The sequence below is a fragment of the Sus scrofa genome, chromosome 12, assembly GCF_054392235.1.
Source record: "Sus scrofa isolate SSC_HxYL_T2T_F1_AM1 chromosome 12, Sscrofa_HxYL_maternal_Yorkshire_Landrace_v2.0, whole genome shotgun sequence".
Classification (NCBI taxonomy): Eukaryota; Metazoa; Chordata; class Mammalia; order Artiodactyla; family Suidae; genus Sus; species Sus scrofa.
Window position 1 is genome coordinate 16,961,548 of NC_139394.1, and position 23,808 is coordinate 16,985,355.

General features: G+C 41.4%; 1 protein-coding gene across 13 annotated transcripts in view; it reads left to right on the forward strand.

The window, feature by feature from the left end:
• Positions 1-561: 561 nt before the first annotated feature.
• KANSL1 (KAT8 regulatory NSL complex subunit 1) overlaps positions 562-23,808 on the forward strand; it is a 195,588-nt gene continuing 172,341 nt past the window's right edge. For 10 of the 13 annotated variants that reach the window (XR_014820985.1, XR_014820986.1, XM_003131310.7 and 7 more), the window contains exons 1-2: positions 562-588; positions 2,319-2,458. The gene's annotated coding sequence lies outside the window, so the exon portion shown is untranslated. Of the gene's footprint in view, positions 1,131-2,318; positions 2,459-23,808 lie in introns of all 13 variants that reach the window. The other 3 variants (XM_013989922.3, XM_084984100.1, XM_084984102.1) reach the window with 1 other exon arrangement.

The following is a 23,808-nucleotide window of genomic DNA, read 5'->3' on the forward strand; positions in this document are numbered from 1 at the left end:
AGCGATTTTTGATTCTTTCTTATATTGGCTATATCTCAAGCCCTTCCTTGTCTGAGATGTGTGCCTTTTCCTCTCCTGGCTCTCATAACCTTATATCCGGTTGACTTTATATATAAGTATTTGTATGTGTATATTTTATATACATATATGAAATTTCCTCTCATGGCCTTCCGGCCTCAACTTTTCATCATGTAGCTTCCTGGATGAAGAACCTACAAGGGTGAGGGGCTGGGGTTGGGGGTGATGGAGAAGAGGATCTAAAGGGGACTTAGGTGGGGGTTCAGAGTGGCATACTGATGGGAAGCTCTGCCAGCATTTCTATTTCTTTTCCTTCCACCTGAGGCCCCCTTCCAGTCCTCCTATCCAAATGTCTCTTGTTTCCAAGAGCCGAGACAGAGACAGCGAGATAGAGAGACAGAGACGCCAAGGCACCAGCATCCCTCTCCCCCTCTGTCCCGCCCCACCGCTCTGACGGACATCCACCATTAGCCAATGGAGCCCCCGATGTCCCCCGGAAAGGCCAATGAGAGACAGAGGAGGGCGGAAGATTTCCCCGCCCCCACTTCTAGGCTTGGTTGAGCCGTGCAGGTAGGTCCGGGGGCCGGGGTAGCCGCCGTTGGCACTGGTGCCCGGGGGGGGTGGGGGCACAAGTCGGTAGGGGTGATGGTGGGGAAGAAGAGGCGGCCTCGACCTCTGGAGGCCGAGGGGGCGCCCCGGCCGGGAGGCGGGGAGCCGACGGGCCCGGGGAGCGGGCGCCGCCGAGGGCCCTGGAAACGGCTGGGCTGGGGGAGAGGGGACGTGTGTGTGGGGGGCATAGGGACCCCCGCCCCGCGCCCACCCGCAGGCCTGGGCTGCGGGCTCCCGGCTGAGGGGCCGGGGGCCTGGTGCTCAGGGGGCGGGTTGGGCCGGGCCCGGGGATGGGGGCGCCGAGCAGAGCCCGGAGCGCCAGGCCGAGCCGAGGTGGGACGGACCGACGCGGAGAGGACGGGAAGCTGCATCCTGCGGGCCGCCCCCTCCTGAAGCGAGTCAGGGCAACCGCCACAGGCGCCTCTGCTCAGAGCCCACTCTCCTTATCGTCCCCTTCCCAACAATGGGTTTGGGCCAGGAAGGAGTCGCCCCACTGCGGGAAGGTGAGGGGGGGTAGGTTTGGGACTAGGGTCCAAGGTGGGGGGAGGGGTGGGAACTCGAGCTGTCCCCTTTCTCCTCACCGGTTTGCTTTTGCGGTGGAGATCATGGAGTGGCTTAAACCCTCCCGAGACTTGGGTCAAGAGTCAAACTGCCCCCCCCCCCCCACCTAACCCCTCCCCAATCCGACGAGCGGTGAGGAAAGTGATGCCAAGTCTTCGAAGCTGCTGTGATAAACGCATAGCAAGAACAAATCCACTCCAGAGGTTTTTATTTTTAATTTTTCTTAGAAATGAGGGTACTATAGTCTTTAAATTTTTAAACATTTATTTTAGAGAGGTGGGTGCTGTTATTTTTGTCCCTATTCGGGCAAGCCTCCATTTTAAGTAAAACAGTAACTGGTTAAGCTGGAATTTTCATTCAGGCCTAGGACTTGAACAGGGATCCTACAAGAGGTCATTTAATCCATCCTCCTGCCTCCAGACAACCCTGCCTCCCTCCCATCCCCAGAATTAAGTTATTTGGTCTGCTTTTAAAGATCTCTAGGCAAGAAAGATCTCTTATTTGTTTTATAACACTTCGATCAAGAATGGATTGTATTTTTCATGTAGAATGGGCTCTGCAACTTAAACTTAAGGAAATTTAGGACAATCAGAATGATCAGAGAGGTTTTGATTTATTAAGTGAAATTAAAGGGTCTTTTTTAGGTGATCTATTAACAAGTTACTTTTTAATAGTGCTTATGAAATACCTTGGCTAATCATCTTTCTGTCTGGGGAAAATGGTTTTGGTTTTCTAATTATTTGATAACCAATTTTTGTATTATCTAAAATATGTGTTACATATTTAATCCAATTTTATGTAAAAATATATTTCTGCGTATGTATGGAGATGCATATATCACACACATTTGCCCCTTTCCAAAGGGGATGGTATTTTCTACATCTTTTTAAGATGGTGAGCAAATAGTACTTCAACTCTCTGTCCAGATAGCTTAAACTGGAGTTCCCATTGTGGCTCAGCAGTTAATGAATCTGACTAGCATACAACTCTGCTTCGACCCCTAGCCTGGGAACTTCCATATGCCATGAGTCCGCCGCCCCCTCCCCCCCCCCCCGAAAAAAAGCAGATAACTTAAACTGTTTGCTTATTCTTGATTATTTTTTAATCTAAATGAAAGTCTTCTCTTTCAGATACCTTCTTGAAACAAAAAAATTTTCCTACCTGCTCATACTTGGTGACAGAGGGGTTACTAAGACTCCCTTCTTGCTCATTTCTGAGTATTGTCTGAACTATTCCTGACACTATGAATGCTGTTTGGATGCCTCTTAAGGTAAGATGTGTGTGGGTTTTTTTTGTTTGTTTGTTTGTTTGTTTGTTTTAATTAAAGGTCTCACTGTATTTCTTTTTCTTTAGAATTGAGGATTTTTCTAATTCTTGAATTTGCAGTTCGCCTTTCCCTTGAAAAAACTGCTGTTGTGTTTGCTTCTGAGGATTGATCAGTTCCTCTTTACTTTGTGTTGCTACTGTTCTTAACTACTGATATTCTCAGATTACAATAATGTGTTTATTTTTTGACTTTAAATTATGACAGCCTACAAACTTATAAAACTGTGTTCCCAATCTCAGTAGGATGGATTGGCAATTCAAACAGCCAGGTCCACTTTCAAACGAGTGCTTTAGTGTCATAGGTGCTAGGGTGTGTCCCACTCTTGCAAATCTGAAGCTGATTCATGTGTTACAAAAGATGTGTCACTAACCATTTGTTTACTCTGAAACTTCATTTTAGTGTATTAGAACATTCTAAGACCTGTTCCTCTACGTGTATAGTCTGTCGGAGGGTTCTCCTGCTACTTCCTAGTCCTTTGCATGTGAATTTATACTGTTTTTCTCAACAGGTAGCACTTTGTGCCAATTTTCATCTCATAGGATAAACCTCTTTGGGGCAGTGTGGACACATGAAAAAGCTCTTATTGATGTGGTGGTTCTCCAGTCTCTTGGTTACTTCTAGTTTCTTGTACGTAGATGGCCAAAGGACTCTCTCCACTAGAACTAAGCAGAGGACAAAGCTTAAGATACATGTAGGGAGGAAACAGGGAGGGAGGATGGAGAGAAAAGATATGGAATGATGCAAGGCCCCCACCAGCTTTACCAGGTGGTACAGGTTGCCTTCTTCTAGAGCTAGATTCTAGTGTGGCTAAGATTGTTTTGTGGTAATCTGCTCTGTGGAATTCCAAATTAATGCGGTGAATAAATCAGAGGTTAATGCAGTCTCTATAAACTAAATATTTGGATTGTGGGAAATTTTTAGGTAAATATAGACCGAGTTATCATCTTCATTTGTGTTCTGACTGCTATTGTTGGATAAGGAGAGCTTATATTAATATGAAGGAAGCCAGAGTGACACAGTTTTTCCAGCTACTCTCCCTGTAGAGTTGGAGGGGTTGCATGGGGAACCAAGCCAGAAGTCCTGAACCCATATGAATTGGAGGACCGTGTACAAGAATATTTCTCTTTGGTATTGAGTGTTTAGTGCCAGGACCTGGCAGCCTCTGTTACTTTTAGGAAGAAGGCAAGGGGATATCAACAGGTACTAGTTCCCTAGAAACCCAAGGAACTGGGGATCAATACGTTAGATTTTATTTTACAGTCACCTTGGTTTTAACTAATAAATTAGATACATAGAGGCCTGCTTTTTCTATGCATGTATCTGTAGCTATGATAGCTATAGCTATGTATAGTGATTAAAATTTTACCTCTAAACCTCTGAACCTGGGATAAGTTCGACAGTAACCCTTGAAATTGTAGCAAAGGCCTGTGGCATGACAGGAATACAGAGTGAAGGCAGTGCTCCATACCCTGTGAGTTATCACTTGTTAACTACTTGTTAATGATGTGGCTGCCTTAACTTAATTCTTTGATCAGTGGAAGACCTCTTCTGAGTCTAAATACATTTTTTATTTGCTAACATTTTTCCCTCTCCTTTTATGACTTTAAAAACCTTAACAGCTGTAATGTTTGGTTTGGGCAAGGGGAAAAAGGAGCTTTTTTAAGGATAAGAGGATGGCATTGAATTTGCAGGATGAAAAATAAAAAGAGAAGGAACTTTTTTCAGTTGTGAATACTTCTAAAATGTTTCTAGAATGTGTTTTCAGATTGCAGCTACTTATTTTTATGTTAGAAAAAAGGTATACTCTGGAGCCAAAATACTCATTTTCTATAGTTCTTATGCTTTGTTTCTTATCATCTCATTCATAATGAACTCTATCCGGCATTACTCAAAGGCTAGACCCAAGTGTGTGCTTGTTTTTGTTTCCAGGCTTAGAGAAAATAGTGCCAATACTCATCCTTTTCAAGAACCAAAGTACCAAAGGAAACATAAAGAAAAACAACTCCAAACAAAACTCCTCAATTTAAGGCACTCTTGTTAATTATGAATTCCCATGGAAATTAGTTACCCTTTTCTCTTTATATCATGGGTCTGCAGCTTCTTTATTGCTGGCCATGACTAAGCAGTATCAGTGATGTTTGATGTTCTTAGGTCAGTTGTCAGGATTAGGGCATGGATGAGATGGGAGAAGAACAGAGAGGAGGAGAATTAGGTGCATTGGTGAAAGGAGCAAAGAAGATGAGATGGAGAAAGGAGATGGATGGTCCTTGGTGTGTGATATGGTGCTGCCATCAGCTGTCTCAGATAGCTCTTTGGGACTGCTGGTTGCCTGTGTGCTAGACTGAACTGTAATGAAAGCAAGTAAAAAGTATTCTTGACAAACAAAAAGATGTAATTAAAAGATAATTCAGTGTGATATGGAAAGACCTCCAAAATATACAGTTAAGTGATAAAAGCAAGATGCAGAACTGTGCGTGTGATATGTTACCCTTTGTGTTCTCTGAAAACGAAGGAGGAAAGAAAATTTGTATGGGATTTTTTTTTTTTTTTCTTTTTAGGACCACACCTGCAGCATATGGAGGTTCCCAGGCTAGGGGTCCAGTCGGAGCTACAGCTGCCAGCCTACACCAGAGCCACAGCAACGCGGGATCTGAGCCACGTCTGCTACCTACACCATAGCTCATGGCAATGCTGGATTGTTAACCCACTGAGCAAGGGCAGAGATCGAACCCGCAACCTCATGGTTCCTAGTCGGATTCGTTAACCACTGGGCCAGGACACCATGACGGACACTCCAGTATGGGCTTTTTGTATATGCATTAAAAAAAAAAAAAAATCTGTGGGAGTTTCCGTCGTTGCTCAGTGGTTAATGAATCAGACTAGTATCCATGAGGACATGGGTTCAATACCTGGCCTTGCTCAGTGGGTTAAGGATCTGGTGTTGCCATGTGGTGTAGGTTGCAGACGTGGCTGGGATCCCATGTTGCCCTGGCTGTGGCGTAGGCCAGCGGCTACAGCTCAGATTCGCCCCCTAGCCTGGTAACCTCCATATGCCACAAGTGTGGCCCTAAAAAGACAAAAGACAAAAAAACCCCAAAAAACTGTAGAAGAATAAACAAGAAAATGGTGACATTGATTACTCGTTAAGTCTAGGAACTGGGCAGGTAGAGAACAGAGTGGAAAGGAGACTTCTGTTTTATTTTTTTTACACCTTCTGATGTTTGTATCAAAATCAAAGAATTAAATACAAAAATTAAAAAAAAAAAGCCCTTCAGTCCTTCTATCTTTTCTTCTATGTCTGGAAGTCAGAGAAATGTCAAGGGGCCACAGCTGAGAGAGCCGATAGCACTTGAACAGTGCTTGAAGGAATGCACATACAAAGGGCACTATAATGTAATCTAGGGCACATATTCTCCTAGGATGTTGAGGAATTTTGAGTTTGTAGATGTATATTTCTAGTATTGAATTGCAAGGTCAGGCATTAAAAAATTTCACTTGCTCTTAAAATGCTAGTAAAAAAAAGATTTTCATTGTTTATTCCCTCAAGTTGGCAATTAGATACACTGTCACATCTTTGGTTGTGTGATTTGGGTCAATTTTAAGAAATTTTAAGAAAATCTCTTTGAGATTCAGAGTCCACCTTTGTTTTTTGTTTTTTGTGGGTTTTTTTGTCTTTTTGTCTTTTTAGGGCCGCACCCCCAGCGTATGGAGGTTCCCAAGCTAGGGGTCTAATCGGAGCTACAGCTGCTGGCCTATGCCAGAGCCACAGCAACGCGGGATCCTTAACCCACTGGGATCCTTAAGCACAGGGATCGAACTCGCAACCTCATGGTTCTTAGTCAGTTTGGATTCATTTCCGCTGCGCCAAAATTGGAACTCCCAGAGTCCTCCTTTGTCCTGGAAATAAAATTAGCATTTACATATCCACAGCAATAATAGGATTGTTGTGGGTATTATATCTGCAAAGGACATGGTGTCTGGCTTAGTGAACTACTACTGGTATTAAAATAATTACTACAGATAGCAGTTCCTGATAGCTGGTGATAATAGTGAGGGCTCGGCTGATGCTGGGCAAATTTCTTGACCCCTTAGAGACTTGGTGTCCTCATCTGTAAAACGGGTGTAATTCTAGTACCTAGATCCTAGGGTGGATTTTCTAAAGACTAAATGAGTTTGTTGATGGGAAATGCTTAGAATAATACTTGGTATGGGCTCAGTAAACACGAGCTGCTAATTTTCTTCCTGACATCTGTTTGCTAGGGCTGCCATAACAAAGTGCCACAAACTAAGTGGCTTAAACAACAGAAATGTATTTTCTCCCGGTGCAGGAGGCTAAAAGTCTGAGGGCAGGGGCATTCTTCATCTGAAGGTATGGGGGCAGGATCTCTAACCATTCTTCTAGTATCTGCTAGTCCCTGGCTTGTGGCAGCATAACATAGAGTTCCCCCTGTGTATATGACTTTTTTTTTTTTTTTTTTTTAATTTCTCCTTTTTCAGAAGGACAATAGGAGTGCCCACAGTGGCTTAAGAATCTGAATGCAGCACTCTGATCCCTGCAGAGGCACAGGTTTGATTCCCAGCCCAGCACATGGGTTAGAGGATCTGGCATTGCTACAGCTGTGGCTCAGATTCAGTTCTTGACCCAGGAACTCCCATATGCCATGGGTGCAGCCACAACAAAATAAATAAAAACAAATAAAAAGGACAGTAGTCATACTGGATCAGGGCCCATCCTGATGATCTCATTTTAGCCTGATTACCTCTGTAAAGACACTTTCTCCAACTAAGGTCACATTCTGAGGTACTAGGGGTTGGGAGTCCACAGTTCAGCCCATAACAACATCCATTAGCCTTGTCAGCCCCACAGACTAATGTCATACATCATGGGTAGCAGACCTTCAACAGCCGTACATAGGAAATGAAAATTTTGGTGCAAGTTGGTCACATGATTTAAAGAAATAGGTTATTTCTTTAGGTTTCTCACACATTTGTCTTTTTTAAAGTATTTTTTATTTTGGGTAGTTCCATCATGGTGCAGCAGAAATGAATCTGACTAGTATCCATGACGATGCAGGTGCAATCCTTGGCCTTGCTCAGTGGGTTAAGGATCCTGTGTTGCCCTGAGCTGTGGTGTAGGTTGAAGACATGGTTTGGATCTGGCATTGCTGTGGCTGTGGTATAGGCCGGCAGTTGTAGCTCTGATTCGACCCCTAGCCTGGGAACCACCACATGTGCCACCCTATGCGACCATATGCTGCGAGTGTATCCCTAAAAAAAAAAAGTATTTTTTATTTTTTAAAATTGAAATATAGTTGATTTACAATGTTAGTGTCTATTGTACAGCAAAGTGATATACACTGAATCACTTTTTCACATTTTTTTCTGTTATAGTTTATTACAAGATATTGAATGTAGTTCCCTGTGCTGTATAAGACCTTATTGTTTAACTGATTTGTCTCTAATACATAGATTTTTGTTATTGGCACCTTAGATTTACATAAAAATGAAGCTTTAGAAGGTAATGGTTTTCTTATTGAGCTATCTGTAAAATTCTGATCTGAAAAGTTAAGGTCAAGATTACCATCAGTTCTCTATGTCTCATGCTTTGTAGAAACTGATGGAACTTTGGGATTTCCTTACTATGTAATTATTAGGCCCAGGTATCTGTCTCTAGGGGTTTGGGAACTAAGGATACTCAGTAATATGGAATTAACACCCCCTCTGCTATGTGAATAAAGAGATGTTTTATATTCAGTCAGATGTCATATTTGAAGAAACTGGCATGGTTATCCTCCAACATTTAACTTCTCTGAGGGGCTAGACTGTATGGGTTATTCCAGAAATATCAGGCCTTGAGGAAGTCCCGCCTCTGGCCTAACTGACTTGGCTGGCCTTCTGCTTCCATTCCCCTCCTACTTGCCTTTAGGGTAAAGTTCAACCTTTTCCACGTGGCACAGAGACCCATGATGATCTGCCTGCTTCCGACCCTTCTGTTTTGTTTTTAATTCTTACTTTTCTCCACTGGCCTGTATGCACTTTCGTTTCATGGTTTCCTCTCCTGAAACTAGTGTTAAGACTTTAAAAAGTTGTCATTTAGGTAAACATTTTTCTAAAAGTTATTACCTGCTTCTCTGCCTCCTTAAGAAAGCACTGAACAAAAAAATTTATCTTTTAATAATAATCCAAAATTACGGAAGAGCCTCACTATGCCCATCACTTATGTACTGTGCCAAGAGGCAGTGAGGCTTTGGCCGTTGTAAAATATACTGTGTTGGTGGAGGATTGCATGTATTACGTGTTCTCAGGCTCGTCTTTATATCCTTTTGTCTTTGATTATCTACTTTCTTGATCTCCTACCTTAGTGTCAGGCTATTACTGGCCTTGTTCTAGTTTCCAGCAGCTCTCTATTTTAATGCCTTCTTTCTATGGTAAATTAGGATACCAGTATATTAAGTGTGTATAAATTATTTGCCAAGAAAGAGTAAATAGATCTTTAATGATGGCTAGAGGGACTTTTCTTTCTTTCTTTTCTTTTCCTTTTTTTTTAGTTTTTGTATTGTCTTTGCTTCTTTCTTCTTCCAAAGCATATTTATTTATTTATGATTTTTATTATTCCATTATAGTTAGACTTTTCTATGGATAAAACCATTCTATGGAAGAATGGTGTTGATAGTTTGGTTTTTGATAGTCTGATGTAAAATGATGTAGTTTTGCCTGTGTGCATTTTATGGAGAGGAAAGTTCCATTGCTTTCATCAGACTTTTACAGTGGTCTGGGACTGCTCTAGATAAATATGTGTTATAAAATTTCTTTGCTAGTTGTCCTCAGAGACTAGTTCCTAAGTTCGTCTGCTTTCTTCCTGTCCTGAAGTGAAGGAGTTCATAGTACTGGGAAACTGTTTGGACTGTGGGAGGGAGGGCCATTCTGTTAGGCCAGAGAGAGTGCTGACCAGGCTGAGGCAGAGCACCAGTGCTAGGGGCTGGAGTTGGGGAGAGAAGTCAGGTCGTGAGCAGGAGAGCAGTTCTGGGCATTGTTGGCTGGTTTGCTCCAGAGGACGAAGAGAGTAGCCATAGTAAATTCTGGAAGCTCAGAGAATATATTCAAGTACTTGAAGAAATTGAAAAATAAGTCTTTGGAAAAAATTATTTTTATTCTGAACAGTCTAGTGATGTTAGTTTTTGCTAGATTTTTCTTTTCTTGCTTAGAAATCATCTTGTGAAATATTTGCAGCCTAGATCATAATTTAATGAGGTAGCCAGATAAGAGTGAAAACAGGAGTAAAAGAATTAAATAAAGAATATAAATTGGAGTTCCCGTCATGGCGCAGTGGTTAACGAATCTGACTAGGAACCGTGAGGTTGTGAGTTCAGTCCCTGGCCTTGCTCAGTGAGTTAAGGATCCAGTGTTGCCGTGAGCTGTGGTGTAGGTTGCAGATCCTGAGTTGCTGTGGCTCTGGCATAGGCTGGCACCTACAGTTCTGATTGGACCCCTAGCCTGGGAACCTCCATATGCCGAGGGAGTGGCCCTAGAAAAGGCAAAAAGAAAAAAAGACCAAAAAAAGAGTATAAATTAACATTATAATTCTGAAAGCATCTTACTACCTAGAGTTGGAGGCTTTCTTCAGAAGTTACACAGCTGCCTTGCTTACAAAGGAAAACCCTTCCCCCAATGACTTTGCTTCTTAGGTCATGGAGCACAGAATCTGTCAGGGAAGAGACTTCCTGGGCCCAATCCTGTCCCTGTCTTTGTTTCTTCTCACACTAGGTCACCCCTCTTGTCTCCTGAGCTATTTCTCCCCACTAGTAGGGATCTCTGGCTGCCATTTGTCCTTTTTCCCAACCCATTTTCACTCTTCCATTCCCTATTGGCTCTTGGCCCTCGGCTTATAAACACAGTCAAGTCTCCTTCACTTTTTAAGAACACAAAACCCTGGACTGCAACCGCTGGTCCCTTTGTCCGTGAATTATTTCTCTAGCTTCTACCTGTGTTCCAGTGTAAGTGCCTGAACAGAGTCATCCCTTCCTGCCCTTATCCTCTGAGCCGCCTTGTGGTTTCTGATGCTGTGGACTGTTCCCTCCTGGCCTCTTGTCTTCATTTCTGCAAAGCACTGAAAGGTTGTGATACAGAACCTAGACTCTGGAGCGAGACTCCTAGATTCGTATTTCAGCTATGCCACTTACTGTATGCCCCTCCCTGTGCCTCAGTTACCTCATCTAAAGAATGGGGAAAATAGTAGAATATTAAAAATAATGGCACTTAAAGAGTTCTCTGGTGGTTTGTGATTAGGACTTACTTGTCACCATTGCAGCCCAGGTTCAATCCATGGTCTGGAAACTGAGATCCCACAAGAAGCTGCTGCCTGCCGTGGCCAGTTTAAAAAAATAAAAGAAAGACATTAAAAAATAATAATCATGGCACTTACCCTTACAGGACTGTTGTGAGGAAGATATGAGTTAATACATGACAAGCACATAGTACACATAAAAGTACAAATGGTACACAGTAAAGTTCAAATGTTGTGAGTGCTGGCCCTTTCTGTCATTGCTGTCATCTCCGGCTGTTCTTTCTCAGTTTTCTTTGCAGACATTTTTCTTCTTTCATTGTTTAACTTACCTTGACCTTCTCTTCTCTTAGCCTATGCAGTTCCTGGGCGACATCATTTTTGTGTCTCACTCCATATATGAGTCTCACATCCATGTATTGATGGTTTGCAAATGTGTTTTTCTCAGCTCCAAATGGTCTTCTGATCTCCTGTCCCGTACACACATCTCCACTTGGATGTTCCATGTTCATTTCACAATGACCCCATCATCTACTTCCCCTAGTCCAACCTCTTCCTATCTTTATGACCTAGTGAGTGGTCCCATCCCCCACCCACTCACTCAAGTCAGGGTTCCTTTTTTTTTTTTTGGATCTTTTGGCCTTTTCTAGGGCTGCACCTACGGCATATGGAGGTTCCCAGGCTAGGGGTCCAATCAGAGCTGTAGGTGCCGGCCTACGCCACAGCCACAGCAGTGCGGGATCCGAGCTTTGTCTGCCACCTACACCACAGCTCACGGCAACGCCGGATCCTCAACCCACTGAGCAAGGCCAGGGATTGAACCTGCAACCTCGTGGTTCCTAGTTGGATTCGTTTCCACTGAGCCATGGTGGGAACTCCAGGTCACCATGTTCTTGAGATCCTTGCTCACCTGCACTTCTCTCTTCTGAGTTCACACTTCATCACCCTTAGCCTGTATGACCTTCAGTCACTTTCAGATCATTCTTCTTGACTGTCTTTTGTCTTCCAAGTTGATCCTTGAGTAATGCAGTTCTCATTGTACGACCATATGTCTCCTTCCCCATGGCTTACCTGGCTTTCAAGATAAAGTTCAAACGCTTTTGCCAAGCACACAGGCCTTTGGCCCAGATCATCGCCTCTGCTCCTTCCTGAGCTCTCTGTACTCAGTGGCACTGAACTGCTTGCAGTTCCTTCTGTGCACCTTATTGCTCCTTTGCCTCTGGGCCTCACACAAGCCGTTGCCACTCTTTAAAATGGCTCCCTGTCCTGTTCTAGAAATGTACTTCCTAGTTCTTTAATAACGGTGAAGTATAGCAACAGCAGTAACTGACACGGAGAGCTTCTTGGGTACCCGGGCGTTGTCTTTGTGTGTACCCCTAGCACTTGTATTGTATAGTGATTGCAAGTTTGCTTCTCTACCCAGCTAGCCTCCAAGTTCTTTGAGAGTAGGGGCTGTGTCCTGTCTTTCTTCATCACTGCTTGCAATGCGATGGCACTTAGTAAATGTGTGTTGAATGACTGAATGGTCTGAGGACTGTTCTGTCCAACCTGTGAAGTTCATCTTTAGGAGGATATCAGTGGAAGAGCTTGAGTTAGTCACATCCATTCGCCAATCCTGGCCATACCCTTTGGAACTATAAGATTCAATTTGTTTAGTGTGAGCAGCTTTGTAGCCTTGGAATAAAGATTACAAAGAGGTCTTTAGTTTTTTAATCCTCCATTGAATGATGAAAGGTGCATAGGTGTTTTTCTTTTCCTTTTTTCTTTCTGTTCTGGAAATGTATTTTTTTTTTTTTGCTTTTGAAAAGGACCACTGTGCTGACAACCCAGTGTCATCTGGCAACTAGAGTGTTTTTACACTATTTGAATAAAGTATAAAGAAATGAATTTTAGGTTTGTAATATTCCATCCAGATAGTAATTTGGCAGTAAAAAATTAAAAAAAAATTTTTTTGTGACATTACTCATTAAACATTAGTGATCAGGTGTCTGCTCTCTCCTTTTCTTTCTTTGTCTTTTTGCCTTTTTTTTTTTTTTTTTTTTGCCATTTCTTGGGCCGCTCCTGCGGCATATGGAGGTTCCCGGGCTAGGGGTCTAATCGGAGCTGTAGCCTCCAGCCTACGCCAGAGCCACAGCAACGCGGGATCCGAGCCGCGTCTGCGACCTACACCACAGCTCACGGCAATGCCAGATCGTTAACCCATTGAGCAAGGGCAGGGATCGAACCTGCAACCTCATGGTTCCTAGTCGGATTCGTTAACCACTATGCCACGACAGGAACTCCCCCGCTCTCTCCTTTTCCATTACAGCTTTGTTAACTATGGGTTTAGACACACACTGTTTTTTTTTTTTTTAGGGCCGCACCAGCAGCATATGAAAGTTCCAAGGCTAGGGGTCTAATTGGAGCTACAGGTGCCGGCCTACACTACAGCCACAGCAATGCAGGATCCGAGCCATGTCTGCAACCTACACCACAGCTCTTGGCAGCACTGGATCCTTAACCCACTGAGTGAGGCCAGGGATCAAACCCACAACCTCATGGTTCCTAGTCGGATTTGTTTCTGCTGTACCACGATGGGAACTCCCTAGACACATAATGTTTTATCTTTTATCACCATGTGTGGATTGTGTTTATAGCAACAGCTCAGAAAATAACAAGATTTTGGAGTTCCCGTAGTGGCACAGTGGTTAACGAATCCGACTAGGAACCATGAGGTTGCGGGTTTAGTCCCTGCCCTTGCTCAGTGGGTTAACGATCCGGCGTTACCGTGAGCTGTGGTGTAGGTTGCAGCCGCGGCTCGGATCCCGCGTTGCTGTGGCTTTGGCGTAGGCCGGCGCTACAGCTCTGATTAGACCCCTAGCCTGGGAACCTCCATATGCCGCGGGAGCAGCCCAAGAAATAGCAAAAAAAGACAAAAAAAAAAAAAAGAAAATGACAAGATTTTAATTGCAGTGTATGGGTTATTTTTAGTCTAGGTCTTGATCGTGGTAGTAATTTGTGGCCACTAGGGGGAGCTGAGGTCGCCAATATGTGACTATCTCAGAGGCTTTTCAGTTTGTCAGACCAAAAGGCAATAAAAAAAGCCTTACTGACAAAAATCATGATCCAGAGTTCGCAAAGAAGGAATACAAATGATCGAGAGGCCTGTAAGAAACATTTTTATTCTGGTAAATAATCAAAGGAATGCAGATTAAAATAATACACTTTTTTTTTTTTAACCTATCAAATTGGCAATTGAACTATACTGTCAAAGGTAGTGAGGGGGCAGTCTCTAAAACTGATGGTGGAAGTGTGTGGTGGGTCCAGTTTTTCTGGAAGGTGTTTTGGCAACATATATCAAAAACCCTTAAAAACGTCCTTTACCTCAGTAATTCCACTTGTAGAAATTTATCTTAAGGGGGAAAAATAGAGATATATAGAAAGATTTGTGAACAAAGATATTCATTATAGCATTATTTATACAAGTGAAAACAGAATAAGCAGTGAAATTAATGAATGAACAGTCAGATTAATGGGTAAATTATGGCATATTTGAGGGTGAACCATTATACAGTGATAAAACAATGTTTTTAAAGAACTTTTAATGTCTTAAAATGTTGAGCATATGCTAAATGAAAAATTCAGGACATAGAGATATTTAAGAATGATACTAAATGTATAAAAATAAAGAATTTATATATATATTGTGCACACATATATTACATGCATGGAATAATGAAAGAGTTAGGAGCACTGACCCCTCGTCAGTAGAAAATCTGAGTGTAACTTTGTAGTAGGCCCTCTGTATCTGCAGTTCCACATCCAGGGATTTAACTGAGCATCATATAGCATTTATTTATTGAAAAAAAATCCATGTATAAGTGGACCAGTTCAAACCCATGTTGTTCAAATGTACATACATAGATAATGAAAGGAATTGTACCAGCTCTATTAGGGAAACTCTTGTCTTGGTTGGCACCAAGGATGTTTTGAGGTGAAGCATTTATTTTATGTTAACTTCAGAAACTTAAAGCCTCACCTCAGACGTCACTTCTATACTGTAGGACCCCAGAATGGACTTACTATACATAATTTTATGTACTTCTTTTTTTTTTTTTTTTTTTTTTTTTTGTCTTTTTGCTATTTCTTTGGGCCGCTTCCGAGGCATATGGAGGTTCCCAGGCTAGGGGTCTAATCGGAGCTGTAGCCACCAGCCTACGCCAGAGCCACAGCAACGCAGGATCCGAGCCGCGTCTGCAACCTACACCACAGCTCACGGCAACGCCAGATCGTTAACCCACTGAGCAAGGGCAGGGACCGAACCCACGACCTCATGGTTCCTAGTTGGATTCGTTAACCACTGCGCCACGACGGGAACTCCTATGTACTTCTTGATACCTCTTGGTGATAACACATTCCACAACTTTCTTTTTATTTTTTGTACAAAAAAGAGATCTACATTTTAAAGTTTAAAAGCTTAATATATTGTACCAAGTTTTGGTGAATGAGTTAGTATTTACCATATTGATACCTTTTCTGATATTGATCATAGTGCCCCTTGACTTTGGTGTTTCTCAGTTGAAGAGGATTGGTTTTAAAATGTAACTTCCAGTGAAAACTCCTTCAGCCTCTTAGTCATTCTGTTTATACTTCTCTGGCTCTTTGTCAGCCTTGCTTTGCCTTTCTGGATTTATGGTAACCAATCAGAACTGCATTTCAGATATAGCTAAATTATGATTGTTAGGAAGATGAGAAAATTTGTTCTTTTCACAGTGTTTTCCTTGTTGTTGCCAATAGAATTTGCAATACTCTTCCCCTCCCACTTTGCATACAACATCACATTGTCTTTAGGCAATATTCTGTAATTCAAAAATTTCTTTTTTGGAGTTCCTGTTGTAGAGCAGTGGAAACAAATCCAACTAGTAACCATGAGGTTTCGGGTTCAATCCCTGGCCTTGCTCAGTGAGTTAAGGATCCCGAGTTGCTGTGAGCTGTGGTGTAGGTTGCAGACACAGCTTGGATCCCCGAGTTGCTTTGGCTGTGGTATAGGCCAGCAGCTACAGCTCTGATTCGACCCCTAGCCTGGGAACCTCCATATGCTGCAGGTGCGACCCTAAAAAGCAAAAAACAAACAAACAAGATTCTTTTTTGACTGGAAACTATGCATCCTTTAGGTAAAACTTAGATTTTTTTTTTTTTTCCTGTAAATGCCTTTTCATTTGTCCATGCTGCATGCTGTAATATCTGCCATTTTCTTGCCTGCTGTATTTTAGCTGTTTGTATCACAGAGGGCTTTTAGAGGTGATTCAGGGTAAGAATCACCTTTTCGGTCAGGTCTGGTCTGGTGCTTAGAAAGCCTGGCCTTATTTTGCGTTGAAATGTCTTCCTCTACAGTTTCTGCTTTAGGTCTAATTTTGTCTACACAGGAACTGCCTAGAGCAACTCTAGTTTCTCTTCTTCTGGACAGCCCTTCAGACATTTAGACAACTTTCATGCTTGCAAAGTATTCTCTAAACCAAAAATAAATCTTAGTTTTTGCAAATGTTTCTAATTTGATACACTTAAAATCCTTTCCACTTCTCGGTTCCCTTATTTTTCCAACACCATGTAGTATTTATTTCACTATCAGGAAGCTCATCATTCCATCTGCAAAATGGGAAATTCTCTGTATATCTCTCATATAATCTATTAAAATGTTAAATATAGCATTTCTAAAACATTGCATAAGACTGTCTTTGCTTATTCTTCATATTGGGGAAGTGCCTCAGTATCCATCCTCCTATCGTTTCTGTGTGTCAAGCACCTTCTAAGACCTGCCTCCTTGGTGCAGCAGGCAGTGTGTCAGTCTCACAGATCACCCCGCATCTATGGTAAATATTCTCAATTTTGTGGTCACTCAGGTTTTTTAAAAAAATAGCCTTTTGTTTAGAATCTTATCAAGATTTTTATACAATCCTAAATAAGTTTTATTCACATATGTACTTTCTCCTCACAGAGTTGGGGTAGACTGGTGTGGTATGATTTCCTCTTTTAGAGACCAAGTTATCTTTTCCTCGGAAGGTTATTCATGCTGATCTCATCCTCCATTAGATATTTGCCAGTTTGGCCGATTTCAAAGCTCACAGTCAGAGTCCTTCTCTTGAATAGATGGGAGTTATATTGACACCATGGTTTTTTTTTTGGTTTTTGTGTTTTTGTGTGTGTGTGTGTTTTGTTTTGTTTTGTTTTTGCTTTTTAGGGCTGCACCCGAGGCATATGGAAGTTTCCAGGCTAGGGGTCGAATTGGAGCTACAGCTGCCAGCTTACCACAGCCATAGCAACATGGGATCTGAACTGAGTCTGCAACCTACACCACAGCTCATGGCAACGCCAGATCCCCGACCCACCCAGTGAGGCCAAGGATGGCACCCGCACCCTTATGGATACTAGTCAGACTTGTTTCCGCTGTGCCACAATGAGAACTCCCTTGATGGCATCTTTTTATTCATTTTTGTTCAGCAAAGATTTACTGAGTGCCTAAATATGCCAGGAGTTGAGCAAGGGGCAGGGTAACTGTTGTTGATAAAGGAAACAAATCTGGAGTCCATCCTACTGGCTCTTGTTGGAGGCCACTCATCTCATGACTCTCAGCCAATTGGTTCTTCCCTGCAACTTTATAATTTTATATGTAAATTCTTTTAAAATGCAGAGAAGACTTTGGGACTCCATGACTACCTAACATACTTGTTTGTTTAAGGATGAATTTGGTTCACTGTCAGTGATTTATATGCTTTAAAGAGTAATTTAGAAATAGGTTTCTTCCTCATATCTTCAGTAAATATTGAAGCAAATTACAGTAGGCCTGTCAGCTCTCTTGCTTTTATCACTGTTTACACCCTATTTATCAATTGTTCCATCCAGTCTTTATTCAGCATCTGTCTTTTTGTATATTTAAACCATCTCTCTGTGGCTTTGCATTTTCTTGCAAGGTTTTAATTGTTCTTTTGTCTACATAGGCCTTAGTGCTTCCGATCAGCTGCCTTTTGTGGTATTTTATTGCTTTTCCTCATTTTTGTTGTCTATTTTGAGAAAAGTTGTTTTCCTCTTCCTTCTCTCCCCATCTCTGCCCCCCCCCCGACTCCTACACTACTTAATGATTTAAACATTTTTGATGAGCATTTGACTTTTTGCTCTCTCACAGTCAAGTATTTTAAAGTCTTTTATGCTTCGTATTACACAATTGCTTTTTAAATGTAATTTTAATTTTATTTAACCAAAGTCTAGATTTTCTTTTCTTTCTTTTTTCTTTTTGTCTTTTTAAGGCCAAATCTGCGGCATATGGAGGTTCCCAGGCTAGGGGTCCAATCGGACCTGTAGCTGCTGGCCTACACCACAGCCACAGCAATGCTGGATCCTTAACCCACTGAGCGAGGCCAGGGATCAAACCTGCATCCTCATGGGTACTAGTCAGATTAATTTCCACTGATCCACAATGGGAACTCCCCTAGATTTTCTTTTCTAGAATTAGGTTACCATATAATACGTTTTTAGTTTTTCCTAACTACAGAATGTTAGTTAAATGTATTTTTATCTCTATTACTAGTAGGTCATATATGTTAGTTTCTGAATTTAGTACCAAGTTCCCTTATATGTCTGTCTTAGTAGGTTGTAATTTTTTTTTTTAGAAAGCATTTATTGTGTTATTTGCATTTTTATAACAATTCTCTCCCAAAGAAGTGTCATGGTGTTAAACACTTAGATTGTTGAACCACACATCATTGTTACTGTTGCAATTTTCATCTTTCTGAATTATTGAGCTTTAGAGTTGAAAAGAAACCTTGATTTAAGTTAGTTGAGCCTTTGGAGTTCCCTGATGGGGCTGAGTGGGTTAAGGATCTGGTCTGGTCACTGCTATAGTTTAATCTTTGGCCCACATCTTCCACATACCCTTGGCACAACCAAAAAGAAAAAAGAAAAAAGGTTAGTCAAGCTCTCTTGTTTTCTACACGAGGAAACAGAGCAGTGAGGTCATTTGCCCAAAGTCAACATAGCTGCTTGGTAGTAGAACTAGAACTTGAATACCAGTCCAGCATTAAATATCTCAGACTTTGGATTACTAGGGGATAGATTTAGCTGCTAATCACATCTATATTGGACCATTTGCAAACAAAAAAAACCATTGTCGATTTATGGGGGCAAAAATAAAACAATCAATCTAGCTTGGAAATGAGTTGACCGATCAGCAAGCGTATTCTTTCCTGTTCAGCACATCCTCTTCCTCTTAGATCCTGTATTTGTGGATCAGGGATTTTTCTTTATACTCTGGGTAGAACTGGTAATGACAATGCCAAGTTTTTTCGCTTTGAACTGCCCTTTTGCAGAAGCCTTGCCAACCATCTGTTATAATATTCTTTGGACAGAGTTTAATTTTGCTACTTTTTTTTAAACTTTTAAAATAATAATGATTCTAATCCTGTCTCACTGAAGGTAACCCTTCCAGTAATAGGATTTAGTGTTCTTTAAACTCTTCACTCACTTACTGATGTCCTAGTTTGTATCATTTCAATAGATGACTGTTTTTACCCATAACATGGTGTATCTTCCTCATTTCATTCTTACATGGATCAATTTAGAATAACTTGAATTTGATGACAACCTTATTTCTTTCTTTATTTATTTTGGCTGTACTAGCAGCATGCGGAAGTTCCTGGGCCAGGGATCAAACCTGCACCATACAGTGACAATGCTGGATCCATAACCCACTGTGACACCAGGGAACTCCTTTTTTAATTTTTAATTTTTATTTTAAATTGTTTTTGGCTGTGCCTGTGGCATATGGTTTTCAGGCCGTAGAGCAAACTCATGCCACAGTAGTGACAACACTGGATCCTTAACTGCTAGGTCACCAGGAAGCTCCAAATTTTTGCTTTTATATATATATGTGTGTGTGTATATATATATATATATATATATATATATATATAAGGCTGCCAGTGAGGTTGCCAAGTAACATGAAGTCCTATTAGTGCTCTGAGACAGTTTCTGAAGGTGAAATAAATAGCAAAATAAGAGAATTGCCTTATTCTTATGTTTTTACAAGTAGTTCAACTTTTTTTGTTTTTTTTTTTTTTTTGCTTTTTTTAGGGCTGCACCGTGGCATTTGGAAGTTCCCAGGGTAGGGGTTGAATTGGAGCTGCAGCTGTTGGCCTACACTACAGCCACAGCAATGCCAGATCCATGCTGCGTCTGTGACCTATACCACAGCTCACAGCAATACTGGATCCTTAACCCAGTTAGCAGGGCCAGAGATTGAACTGTGTCCTCATGGTACTAGTTGGGTTCGTTACTGCTGCACCACTATGGGAACTCCCAACATTTTTTAACACAGTGAAATTGTTTAGAAATTAAGTGTTATTTTGGCTTCATCTTTTTTTTTTTTAATAGCTTTACTAATATACTTTTCATCTATCATAAAATTTACCCTTTTATTTTCTTTCTTTCTTTCTTTTTTTTGGCCAGGGGTCAGATCTGAGCCAGAGTTTCGACATAAGCCAAAGCACCCACTGTGTAGGGCTGGGGATTGAACCTGAGTCCCAGCACTCCTAAGATGCTGCCAATCCCATTGCACTACAGCAGGAACTCCAAATTTTACCCTTTTAAAACATTCAATTTTTTTTTTTTTTAGTGTACTCACAGAGTTTCTCTTCCATCACTACAAGCCAATTTTAGAACGTTTTCAACATTCCAAAAAGAAACCCTGTATCTATTAGTAGTCACTGTATTCCCTTTTGTCCCCTAGCCCCTGTGGCAACCACTAATCTAGTTTCTGTCTCTATAATTTACCTGTGCTGAACATTTCGTATAAATGAAATCATACAATATGGACTCTTTTGTGACTGGCTTCTTTCACTTAGCATGTTTTCATGGCTCCTCTGTGTTGTAGATGAACCGTGAAAACATTCCTTCTTATGGTTGAGTAGTATTCGATTGTATAGATATACTCCTTTTGCTTATCAGTTAACCGGGTGATAGGTATTTAGGTTGTTTACATCTTTTGGCTATTAATAATGCTGCTCTAGACATTCTTGTACAAGTTTTTTTTGTCTTATGTCTTTTTAGGGCGGCACCTGCCGCATATGGAGGTTCCCAGGCTAGGGGTCTAATGCGAGCTGTAGCCATAGCCACAGCAATGCCAGATCTGAGCCGCATCTGTGACCTACACCAAAGTGCATGGCAGTGCCAGATCCTTAACTCACTGAGCGAGGTCAGGGATTGAACCTGTGTCCTCATGGATGCTAGTCAGATTTGTTTCCACTGAGCCATGACGGGAACTCCCAATTTTTTTTTTTTTTTTTTGAACACTTCAGTTTTCTGGCCTATAAACCTAGGAGTAGAATTACCAGATTGTATGATAACTGTTCAACTTTTTTGAGGAACCACCAAGCTCTTCCAAAACAGCTACACTATTTTACATTTCTACCAGCTGTGTGTGTGAGGGTTCTAGTTTCTCCACATCCTTGTCAACAGTTATAATTGTCTGTCGTTTTGATTATTGTCATATTAGTGGGAGTGAAGTGGAATCTCATTGTTTTTGAATTAATTTTCCTGAGAACAAATGATAGAGATCTTTTTATATGCTTATTAGTCATTTGTTTATCTTTGGAGAAATTTCTATTTCTATCAGATTCTTTGCCATTTTTTTAACTGGATTGCCTTTTTATTGTTGAGTTGTAAGAGTATTTAATACATTATGAATACAAATCCTTTGTCAGATATGAATTTCAAATATTTTCTCTCATGGGTTGTTTTCACACTCTTGATGGAGTCCTATAGTGCACAAGATTTTATAATTTTGACAAAGTCCAATTTGCCTGTTTTTTCTTGTCACTTGTGTTTTTGGTGATAGCATGTCTAAAAACCATTGCCTGACTCAAGATAATGAAGATTTACTCTTGTTTTCTTCTAGGAATTTTATGGTTTAACATTTAGGTCTATGATCCATTTTGAGGAATTTTTTTTTTTTGGCGGGGGGGCCACACTTGCAGCATATGGAGGTTCCCAGGCTAGGGGCTGAATCAGAGCTGTAACTTGTAGCTGCTGGCCTATACCACAGCCACAGCAACGTGGGATCCAGGTCACATCTATGACCTACACCACAGTTCCCGGTAACACGGGATCCTTAACCTGCTGAGCAAGGTCAGGGATTGAACCCGCAACCTCACGGTTCCTAGTCAAATTTGTTTCCACTGCTCCAAGATGGGAACTCCCTAATTTCTTTTTCATGCCTATTTCCGTGGCCAAAATCTCTAGAAGTGGTGAGAGCAGACATCCTTGTTTTGTTTCTAATTTTAGAGAGAAAGTATTTAGTCTTTCTCCATTAAGTATGATGTTGGCTGTGAATTTTTGTTTTTTCTTTTTTAAGGCTGTACCTGTGGCACATGGAAGTTCCCAAGCTAGGGGTCGAATTAGAGCTGTAGCTGCCAGCGCCACAGCCAGATCTGTGACCTAAACTGCAGCTTGTGGCAATGCCAGATCTGTGACCTAAACTGCAGCTTGTGGCAATGCCAGATCCTTAACCCACTGAGCAAGGCCAGGGATTGAACCCATGTCCTCATGAGCCACAATGTGGGTTGTTGGGGGTTTTTTTTGGGGGGGGGGGAGGGTGCTTTCCAGGGCCACACCTGTAGCATATGGAAGTTCCTTGGCTAAGGGTCAAATTGGAACTGCAGCTGCCAGCCAGCAGCCCACACCAGCTGCACCAGCAGCCCACACCAGCTGCATGTTTTTTAATAGATAACTTTTGTCAGGTTAAGGAAGTTTCCTTCAATTCCTGTGTGTTTTTAATCATGAAAGGGTGTTGGATTTTGTCAAATGCTTTTTTTCCATCAATTGAGATGATCATGTGGTTTTTATTCTTTAACATGATGTATTACACTGACTTTCAGATACTAAACCAACCTTGAATTCCTAGAATTAATCACACTTAGGAAAAGTGTCTGTGTTTTGGATTCTTTTGCTAGTGTTTCGTTGAGGACTTTTATATCTATGTCTGTAGTGATATTGTTTTGTAGTTTTCTTATGATGTCTTTGTCTGGTTTTGGTGTCAGGGTAATTAATAGAAGCCTCAGCAAAGGAGTTGAGATGTGTTCTGACTTCATCTTGAGATAATTTTCACTTAATTTTGGATGTTCATTTAGCCATAGTAAATTCTAATTGTCTAATTACTGAATGAAGATAATAGTCAATATTACTGATGTTTAAGAAATGATGTATTATTGAATTTTTAGCAACCACAAGAAATCTAGACGCAATGGCAAGTATTCGAGAATGAAAAGGAGATGCAGAGTTAAATACAGTTGGATTAGCCCACATGTTTTCCTTTTCTTGATCTTTCCCCTATCTTCAGACATTCGGGGTAGAGAGTCTTAGTCTAGCACTTTAAATCCTTGTCTCCTTCTTGGTTCCCTTAACCTCTTCTCTTAGTTTTATTTTGAGGTACTTGCCTTGTTATCTCATTCTAGTTATGCCATAAATAACACCTAATTTTAGCATTCTTAGGGTAGTCTGTCAGCCTCCCAAAAGGGCCAGAAGAGAAGTAAATTGGTGAACAAAAGCACTAAAATTTTGTTAATTGTTTTATTTCTACATCTTAGCTTTGCATTATTAACTATTTAAAATATCAGGAGTTCCCGTCGTGGCGCAGTGGTTAACGAATCCGACTAGGAACCATGAGGTTGTGGGTTCGGTCCCTGCCCTTGCTCAGTGGGTTAACGATCCGGTGTTGCCGTGAGCTGTGGTGTAGGTTGCAGACACAGCTTGGATCCCGCGTTGCTGTGGCTCTGGCGTAGGCCAGTGGCTACAGCTCCGATTCGACCCCTAGCCTGGGAATCTCCATATGCCGCAGGAGCGGCCCAACAAATAGCAAAAAGCCAAAAAAGCCAAAAAAAATCAATGAATAGAAGGGATTTTTCTTGGCTACCACATAGGTTGTGATGGTGACTTAGTATTCTTTTCCAGAGTGTTTAACATTCAACAGACACTCAATAAATGTTTA